Raw genomic sequence first — 10,000 nt, forward strand, 5'->3', positions numbered from 1 at the left:
TAACGAATTGCACCTGGGTAACCAAAACTCCCTGGACCACCCGATCTCCGGACACATGGTTCAAGCTCACACACCCACACACCCACCCACCCACCCACCGCGCGGGCCCCGTGCGCCGTAGTATTGGAAGAGGTGGGCTGCGCCAGCTGGTTTTTTTTATCGAATTGTCAGGGTCCGGTCGGGTTAAGGATTTGACAGGGCCAGCTTGACTAAATTCAGTGAAGCGCGGGTATTCGGCGGGAGTAACTATGACTTAAGGCGGGGGGCCCATGGGCCAGCAAGGAGTTTCTGATGAACATCGGCCGGGACATTTTGACGGCGGGGCAAGAACTAGTTGTTATTGAGGGCGAAGGGTTTGTCCTCAGCTGGTTGATTGTCGAATTGTCGGGACTGCCGGGCCGGTTAGCGATTTGCCCGGCCGGCTTGGTTAACCATTTGCCCGAGCCGGGTTGGTTACCGAATTGTCAGGGTTGGGCTTGGTTAACCATTTGTCCGAGCCGGGTTGGTTAATGAATTGCCATGGCCGGGTTGGTTAACGCAGTTTCAGGGTTGGGCTTGATTAACGATTTGCCCGAGCAGGGTTGGCTAACGCATTGTCAGGAGCGTGCGCGGTTGGTTCACGAAACTGCCTGTTCCGGGTTTCTAGAGCGTTGTCAGGCCCGGCCGGCCGGGTTAGCGGCTTGCCAGACCCAACTTGACGAAATTCAGTGCGGCGCGGGTAAACGGCCGGAGTAACTATGACTCTCTTAAGGATGGAGGGGGGCCCATGGGCCAGCAAGGAGTTTCTGATGAACATCGGCCGGGACATTTTGACGGCGGGGCAAGAACTAGTTGTTATTGAGGGCGAAGGGTTTGTCCTCAGCTGGTTGATTGTCGAATTGTCGGGACTGCCGGGCCGGTTAGCGATTTGCCCGGCCGGCTTGGTTAACCATTTGCCCGAGCCGGGTTGGTTACCGAATTGTCAGGGTTGGGCTTGGTTAACCATTTGTCCGAGCCGGGTTGGTTAATGAATTGCCATGGCCGGGTTGGTTAACGCAGTTTCAGGGTTGGGCTTGATTAACGATTTGCCCGAGCAGGGTTGGCTAACGCATTGTCAGGAGCGTGCGCGGTTGGTTCACGAAACTGCCTGTTCCGGGTTTCTAGAGCGTTGTCAGGCCCGGCCGGCCGGGTTAGCGGCTTGCCAGACCCAACTTGACGAAATTCAGTGCGGCGCGGGTAAACGGCGGGAGTAACTATGACTCTCTTAAGGTATGGAGGGGGGCCCATGGGCCAGCAAGGAGTTTCTGATGAACATCGGCCGGGACATTTTGACGGCGGGGCAAGAACTAGTTGTTATTGAGGGCGAAGGGTTTGTCCTCAGCGGGTTGATTGTCGAATTGTCGGGACTGCCGGGCCGGTTAACGATTTGCCCGGCCGGCTTGGTTAACCATTTGCCCGAGCCGGGTTGGTTACCGAATTGTCAGGGTTGGGCTTGGTTCACCATTTGCCCGAGCCGGGTTGGTTAATGAATTGCCATGGCCGGGTTGATTAACGCATTGTCAGGGTTGGGCTTGGTTAACGATTTGCCCGAGCAGGGTGGGTGAACGCATTGTCAGGAGCGTGCGCGGTTGGTTCACGAAACTGCCTGTTCCGGGTTTCTAGAGCGTTGTCAGGCCCGGCCGGCCGGGTTAGCAGGTTGCCAGACCCAACTTGACGAAATTCAGTGCGGCGCGGGTAAACGGCGGGAGTAACTATGACTCTCTTAAGGTAAGGAGGGGGGGCCCATGGGCCAGCAAGGAGTTTCTGATGAACATCGGCCGGGACATTTTGACGGCGGGGCAAGAACTAGTTGTTATTGAGGGCGAAGGGTTTGTCCTCAGCGGGTTGATTGTCGAATTGTCGGGACTGCCGGGCCGGTTAGCGATTTGCCCGGCCGGCTTGGTTAACCATTTGCCCGAGCCGGGTTGGTTACCGAATTGTCAGGGTTGGGCTTGGTTAACCATTTGTCCGAGCCGGGTTGGTTAATGAATTGCCATGGCCGGGTTGGTTAACGCAGTTTCAGGGTTGGGCTTGATTAACGATTTGCCCGAGCAGGGTTGGCTAACGCATTGTCAGGAGCGTGCGCGGTTGGTTCACGAAACTGCCTGTTCCGGGTTTCTAGAGCGTTGTCAGGCCCGGCCGGCCGGGTTAGCGGCTTGCCAGACCCAACTTGACGAAATTCAGTGCGGCGCGGGTAAACGGCGGGAGTAACTATGACTCTCTTAAGGGTAAGGAGGGGGGGCCCATGGGCCAGCAAGGAGTTTCTGATGAACATCGGCCGGGACATTTTGACGGCGGGGCAAGACGTAGTTGTTATTGAGGGTGAAGGGTTTGTCCTCAGCTGGTTGATTGTCGAATAGTCGGGGCTGCCGGGCCGGTTACCGATTTGCCCGGCCGGCTTGGTTAACCATTTGCCCGGGCCGGGTTGGTTAACGAATTGTCAGGGTTGGGCTTGGTTAACCATTTGCCCGGGCCGGGTTGGTTAATGAATTGCCATGGCCGGGTTGGTTAACGCAGTTTCAGGGTTGGGCTTGATTAACGATTTGCCCGAGCAGGGTTGGCTAACGCATTGTCAGGAGCGTGCGCGGTTGGTTCACGAAACTGCCTGTTCCGGGTTTCTAGAGCGTTGTCAGGCCCGGCCGGCCGGGTTAGCGGCTTGCCAGACCCAACTTGACGAAATTCAGTGCGGCGCGGGTAAACGGCGGGAGTAACTATGACTCTCTTAAGGTATGGAGGGGGGCCCATGGGCCAGCAAGGAGTTTCTGATGAACATCGGCCGGGACATTTTGACGGCGGGGCAAGAACTAGTTGTTATTGAGGGCGAAGGGTTTGTCCTCAGCGGGTTGATTGTCGAATTGTCGGGACTGCCGGGCCGGTTAACGATTTGCCCGGCCGGCTTGGTTAACCATTTGCCCGAGCCGGGTTGGTTACCGAATTGTCAGGGTTGGGCTTGGTTCACCATTTGCCCGAGCCGGGTTGGTTAATGAATTGCCATGGCCGGGTTGATTAACGCATTGTCAGGGTTGGGCTTGGTTAACGATTTGCCCGAGCAGGGTGGGTGAACGCATTGTCAGGAGCGTGCGCGGTTGGTTCACGAAACTGCCTGTTCCGGGTTTCTAGAGCGTTGTCAGGCCCGGCCGGCCGGGTTAGCAGGTTGCCAGACCCAACTTGACGAAATTCAGTGCGGCGCGGGTAAACGGCGGGAGTAACTATGACTCTCTTAAGGTAAGGAGGGGGGGCCCATGGGCCAGCAAGGAGTTTCTGATGAACATCGGCCGGGACATTTTGACGGCGGGTCAAGAACTAGTTGTTATTGAGGGCGAAGGGTTTGTCCTCAGCTGGTTGATTGTCGAATTGTCGGGACTGCCGGGCCGGTTACCGATTTGCCCGGCCGGCTTGGTTAACCATTTGCCCGAGCCGGGTTGGTTAACGAATTGTCAGGGTTGGGCTTGGTTAACCATTTGCCCGGGCCGGGTTGGTTAATGAATTGCCATGGCCGGGTTGGTTAACGCAGTTTCAGGGTTGGGCTTGATTAACGATTTGCCCGAGCAGGGTTGGCTAACGCATTGTCAGGAGCGTGCGCGGTTGGTTCACGAAACTGCCTGTTCCGGGTTTCTAGAGCGTTGTCAGGCCCGGCCGGCCGGGTTAGCGGCTTGCCAGACCCAACTTGACGAAATTCAGTGCGGCGCGGGTAAACGGCGGGAGTAACTATGACTCTCTTAAGGTAAGGAGGGGGGGCCCATGGGCCAGCAAGGAGTTTCTGATGAACATCGGCCGGGACATTTTGACGGCGGGGCAAGAACTAGTTGTTATTCAGGGCGAAGGGTTTGTCCTCAGCTGGTTGATTGTCGAATAGTCGGGGCTGCCGGGCCGGTTACCGATTTGCCCGGCCGGCTTGGTTAACCATTTGCCCGGGCCGGGTTGGTTAACGAATTGTCAGGGTTGGGCTTGGTTAACCATTTGCCCGGGCCGGGTTGGTTAATGAATTGCCATGGCCGGGTTGGTTAACGCAGTTTCAGGGTTGGGCTTGATTAACGATTTGCCCGAGCAGGGTTGGCTAACGCATTGTCAGGAGCGTGCGCGGTTGGTTCACGAAACTGCCTGTTCCGGGTTTCTAGAGCGTTGTCAGGCCCGGCCGGCCGGGTTAGCGGCTTGCCAGACCCAACTTGACGAAATTCAGTGCGGCGCGGGTAAACGGCGGGAGTAACTATGACTCTCTTAAGGTATGGAGGGGGGCCCATGGGCCAGCAAGGAGTTTCTGATGAACATCGGCCGGGACATTTTGACGGCGGGGCAAGAACTAGTTGTTATTGAGGGCGAAGGGTTTGTCCTCAGCGGGTTGATTGTCGAATTGTCGGGACTGCCGGGCCGGTTAGCGATTTGCCCGGCCGGCTTGGTTAACCATTTGCCCGAGCCGGGTTGGTTACCGAATTGTCAGGGTTGGGCTTGGTTAACCATTTGCCCGGGCCGGGTTGGTTAATGAATTGCCATGGCCGGGTTGGTTAACGCAGTTTCAGGGTTGGGCTTGATTAACGATTTGCCCGAGCAGGGTTGGCTAACGCATTGTCAGGAGCGTGCGCGGTTGGTTCACGAAACTGCCTGTTCCGGGTTTCTAGAGCGTTGTCAGGCCCGGCCGGCCGGGTTAGCGGCTTGCCAGACCCAACTTGACGAAATTCAGTGCGGCGCGGGTAAACGGCCGGAGTAACTATGACTCTCTTAAGGTATGGAGGGGGGCCCATGGGCCAGCAAGGAGTTTCTGATGAACATCGGCCGGGACATTTTGACGGCGGGGCAAGAACTAGTTGTTATTGAGGGCGAAGGGTTTGTCCTCAGCGGGTTGATTGTCGAATTGTCGGGACTGCCGGGCCGGTTAGCGATTTGCCCGGCCGGCTTGGTTAACCATTTGCCCGAGCCGGGTTGGTTACCGAATTGTCAGGGTTGGGCTTGGTTAACCATTTGCCCGGGCCGGGTTGGTTAATGAATTGCCATGGCCGGGTTGGTTAACGCAGTTTCAGGGTTGGGCTTGATTAACGATTTGCCCGAGCAGGGTTGGCTAACGCATTGTCAGGAGCGTGCGCGGTTGGTTCACGAAACTGCCTGTTCCGGGTTTCTAGAGCGTTGTCAGGCCCGGCCGGCCGGGTTAGCGGCTTGCCAGACCCAACTTGACGAAATTCAGTGCGGCGCGGGTAAACGGCCGGAGTAACTATGACTCTCTTAAGGATGGAGGGGGGCCCATGGGCCAGCAAGGAGTTTCTGATGAACATCGGCCGGGACATTTTGACGGCGGGGCAAGAACTAGTTGTTATTGAGGGCGAAGGGTTTGTCCTCAGCTGGTTGATTGTCGAATTGTCGGGACTGCCGGGCCGGTTAGCGATTTGCCCGGCCGGCTTGGTTAACCATTTGCCCGAGCCGGGTTGGTTACCGAATTGTCAGGGTTGGGCTTGGTTAACCATTTGTCCGAGCCGGGTTGGTTAATGAATTGCCATGGCCGGGTTGGTTAACGCAGTTTCAGGGTTGGGCTTGATTAACGATTTGCCCGAGCAGGGTTGGCTAACGCATTGTCAGGAGCGTGCGCGGTTGGTTCACGAAACTGCCTGTTCCGGGTTTCTAGAGCGTTGTCAGGCCCGGCCGGCCGGGTTAGCGGCTTGCCAGACCCAACTTGACGAAATTCAGTGCGGCGCGGGTAAACGGCGGGAGTAACTATGACTCTCTTAAGGTATGGAGGGGGGCCCATGGGCCAGCAAGGAGTGTCTGATGAACATCGGCCGGGACATTTTGACGGCGGGGCAAGAACTAGTTGTTATTGAGGGCGAAGGGTTTGTCCTCAGCGGGTTGATTGTCGAATTGTCGGGACTGCCGGGCCGGTTAACGATTTGCCCGGCCGGCTTGGTTAACCATTTGCCCGAGCCGGGTTGGTTACCGAATTGTCAGGGTTGGGCTTGGTTCACCATTTGCCCGAGCCGGGTTGGTTAATGAATTGCCATGGCCGGGTTGATTAACGCATTGTCAGGGTTGGGCTTGGTTAACGATTTGCCCGAGCAGGGTGGGTGAACGCATTGTCAGGAGCGTGCGCGGTTGGTTCACGAAACTGCCTGTTCCGGGTTTCTAGAGCGTTGTCAGGCCCGGCCGGCCGGGTTAGCAGGTTGCCAGACCCAACTTGACGAAATTCAGTGCGGCGCGGGTAAACGGCGGGAGTAACTATGACTCTCTTAAGGTAAGGAGGGGGGGCCCATGGGCCAGCAAGGAGTTTCTGATGAACATCGGCCGGGACATTTTGACGGCGGGTCAAGAACTAGTTGTTATTGAGGGCGAAGGGTTTGTCCTCAGCTGGTTGATTGTCGAATTGTCGGGACTGCCGGGCCGGTTACCGATTTGCCCGGCCGGCTTGGTTAACCATTTGCCCGAGCCGGGTTGTTTAGCGAATTGCCACGTATGGGTTGGTTAACGAATTGTCGGGTTTGGGCTTGGTTAACGACTTGACCGTGCAAGGTTGGTGAACGAATTGTCGGGGTTGGGCTTGGTTAACGATTTGCCCGAGCAGGGTTGGTTAGCGAATTGTCCGGGTCAGACTGGTTAACGAATTGTCCGGCTGGGTTGGTGCACTCATTGCCAGGACAGGGTTGTTTAATGAATTGTCCGTTCCCAGTTGGTTCACGAATTGGCAAGGCCAGGGTGGTTAAGGAATTGTCCGGGCCAGGTTGGTTAACGAATTGCCCGTCCTGGCTGGTTAACGAATTGTCCGGGCCAGGTTGGTTAACGAATTGCCCGTCCTGGCTGGTTAACGAATTGTCAGGGTCAGGTTGGTTAACGAATTGCCATGGCCGGGTAGGTTAACGAATTGCCAGAGCCAGCTTGGTTAACGAATTGTCCGGCCGGGTTGGTTAACGAATTGTCCGTTCCCAGTTGGTTCACGAATTGGCAAGGACAGGGTGGTTAACGAATTGTCCGGCCGGGTTGGTGCACTCATTGCCAGGACAGGGTTGGTTACCGAATTGTCCGTTCCCAGTTGGTTCACGAATTGGAAAACCAGGGTGGTTAAAGTATTGTCCGGGCCTGGTTGGTTAACGAATTGCCCGTCCTGGTTGGTTAACGAATTGTCCGGGTCAGGTTGGTTAACGAATTGCCAGGGTCTGGTTGGTTACCGAATTGTCCGGCCGGGTTGGTGCACTCATTGCCAGGACAGGGTTGGTTGACGAATTGCCCGTCCTGGTTGGTTAACGAATTGCCAGGGTCTGGTTGGTTACCGAATTGTCCGGCCGGGTTGGTGCACTCATTGCCAGGACAGGGTTGGTTGACGAATTGCCCGTCCTGGTTGGTTAACGAATTGCCAGGGTCTGGTTGGTTACCGAATTGTCCGGCCGGGCTGGTGCACTCATTGCCAGGACAGGGTTGGTTACCGAATTGTCAGGGTCAGGTTGGTTAACGAATTGCCATGGCCGGGTAGGTTAACGAATTGCCAGAGCCAGCTTGGTTAACGAATTGTCCGGCCGGGTTGGTTAACGAATTGTCCCGGCCAGGTTGGTTAACGAATTGCCAGAGCCAGCTTGGTTAACGAATTGTCCGGCCGGGTTGGTGCACTCATTGCCAGGACAAGGTTGGTTAACGAATTGCCCGGTTCCGAATGGTTAACGAATTGCCCGGTCCCGGTCGGTTCACGAATTGCCCGCCCGCTGATTGTTAACTTTTCGCACCGGCGGGGGATGGCTTGGGTAACGAGCCTCCAAGATCTGTCGGTTAACCATTTGCCCGGTGGCAATTCGTTAACCAAGTCCGCTCCGGAAGTCTGGATGGGGGTCGGATTTGCCGGCCGAGGCCGACCCGGAGTTCCAGAGGCTCGGCCGCCGGGGTCAGATTCGGCCGCCCCTTTGACACATGCAATTTCTGTACGGGGGCATTGGCGGGGTTCCTGCAGATATATAGGGAGGCCGTTTTCACGAGTTGTTGAAGTATTCGGTAGATGGCACCGGCCTCCCCAATTGGTTAACCCGGGCCACGCGGCAGCTTTTCCGCACGATTCCGAAGATTGCCGGTATGGATTTTCGGACAAATACCCAATTGCGGAAGTCTGTCAGCGGGACCTATTCGCAGGCCCATGCCGGCCGAGGGGCGGCATTTTCCGTATGACTACCGGTGCTCCGGCCGCCGAATGGAAACCTTGCCCGAATGAATTTCTGACAAAGTCCCGAGGCGGGAGCCAGTAAGGGGACGTATTCGGCGGGCCGTGCCGGCCGAGCGGCGGCATTTTCGGAGGGACAACCGCAGGTCCCGCCGTCGATCCGAGACCTTGGCTGAAGAGTCGAAAGTAATCTAAGTCCCGACTCGGAAGTCAGAATGAAGGCGACTTCGGGGCCCTCCTGCCGACCGAGGCGGCCGATCGACGGCGGCACTACCGGAGGGCCGCCCGCCGAGCCAGCCGCGTGCCCTCGGCGCCACGCCGGTTAACCAATTGCCGTCGGAAGCCTGTGAAGGTCGGATCTGCCCCGTCGGGCGGGCCCGAGGTCCCCCGCGACCGGCATGAGCTCCGGGCGTCGTGCCGCCGGTTTGACACATGTCATTGTTGCACGGTCTGTCGCGGCTCTGGTTAACGAGTTAGGCCCGGAAGTCACTATGGGGGTCGGATTTGCCCCGCCTGGCGGGGCCAGAGTGCGACCTTCCCGGCAGGACTTCCGGGAGGCATCCCGCCGACTTGACACATGCAATTTCTGTACGGGGGGATTGGCGGGGTTCCCGGAGATTTACGGGAACACGTTTTCCAGACACACTTAGCAGGGTGACTAGTGGTACGGTTGACACAGTGCAGAGTTCTAAGTGAGCCTTACTCAATTGTGACTCAGTAAGCGGGAGGCCGGGCGAGCTCCGACTTACAATGATAAAAGCTTTTTTTCGCTATTTCCGAAAAAAATGACAAAGTCCAAGAACGCAGCGGGGGCTGCGGACAGACAGAGTCTGAGCGCGGACCGCGGGCGGCGGCCGGCAGACCGACGGTGGCAAAAGCTTTATATCGATCCGAAAAGCAAAGAGGCATTGTGTGTACCAAGACGGAGAAGGGACAAGCCTGCCGCTGGTGCCCTCGCGAGTGTCGTCTGCGTTAGACCTCTGTTCCCCGATCGATCCGGCTTGGTCGGTCCTACCTTTGGGAGAGGCCGAGTGGAAGCGACGGTCTCGACACGTGCGCCGAACTTCCGTGCTCGGCTCGTTACCATCTCCGGAGGTGGGCAGGTGGGTCTGCCGCGGGGCGGCCCGATTGCCGACCGAGGGCTTCATGCTTTGGGCGGAATTGACGTTGGGCATTCGCACGTTTGCACCACGATCGATTGACGGAGTCTCCCGCCGGCGGACGGGACTGCTGTGCGCATAGATGACGGGGGCCGGTCGAACGACCGTCGACCATCCCGAGAAGGCAGCTACACCCACGCGCATATACCTAGGCGGTGAAGGTGCGGACCTCACCGGCGCGATCGACGGGGTGGGATGGCGAGGCGTTCACCGGCGCGGCGTTAGGCCCTGGGCCGACGGAGGCGAGCGGCGACCGTCGACCGTCCTGAGAGCCAGCTCGGCGGAAGGGTGCGGGTGCGGACCTCACCCAGCGACGCGGCTCGATAGGGGATGGCGCGGCACTGCGACGACAGACATGGCCCGAGAGAGCAAGGGACGGGCGCGCCGGCCGCAGCAGCACTCTTTCGCGCCGTAGGGGCAAGGCGAAAGAGTCGGGAGAGTTCCATAGGCCAGAGTGGCAGGGAGATGCCCGGTTCAGCCTGACTCAACCGAAGCGTTGATCCTCGGTCACCAACGAGAGGAAGGAGAGGCTCTGCGCGCGCGGTGCTACCGACTGACGGCCGGCCGATGTGCGATTTCCAGAAGGTCGGGCGGCACCCGCGCGTTCCCTCCCCGCTCCAGCAGAGGCCGGAGACGTCCGGTCGCCAGAGCGGTCCGCGTGCAGCCTCCGGTTCCGCGAGAAGGCTAGTGTCCTCGGGACGAGGAG

Source organism: Mobula birostris, unplaced genomic scaffold (assembly GCF_030028105.1).
Source record: "Mobula birostris isolate sMobBir1 unplaced genomic scaffold, sMobBir1.hap1 scaffold_502, whole genome shotgun sequence".
Taxonomy (NCBI): domain Eukaryota; kingdom Metazoa; phylum Chordata; class Chondrichthyes; order Myliobatiformes; family Myliobatidae; genus Mobula; species Mobula birostris.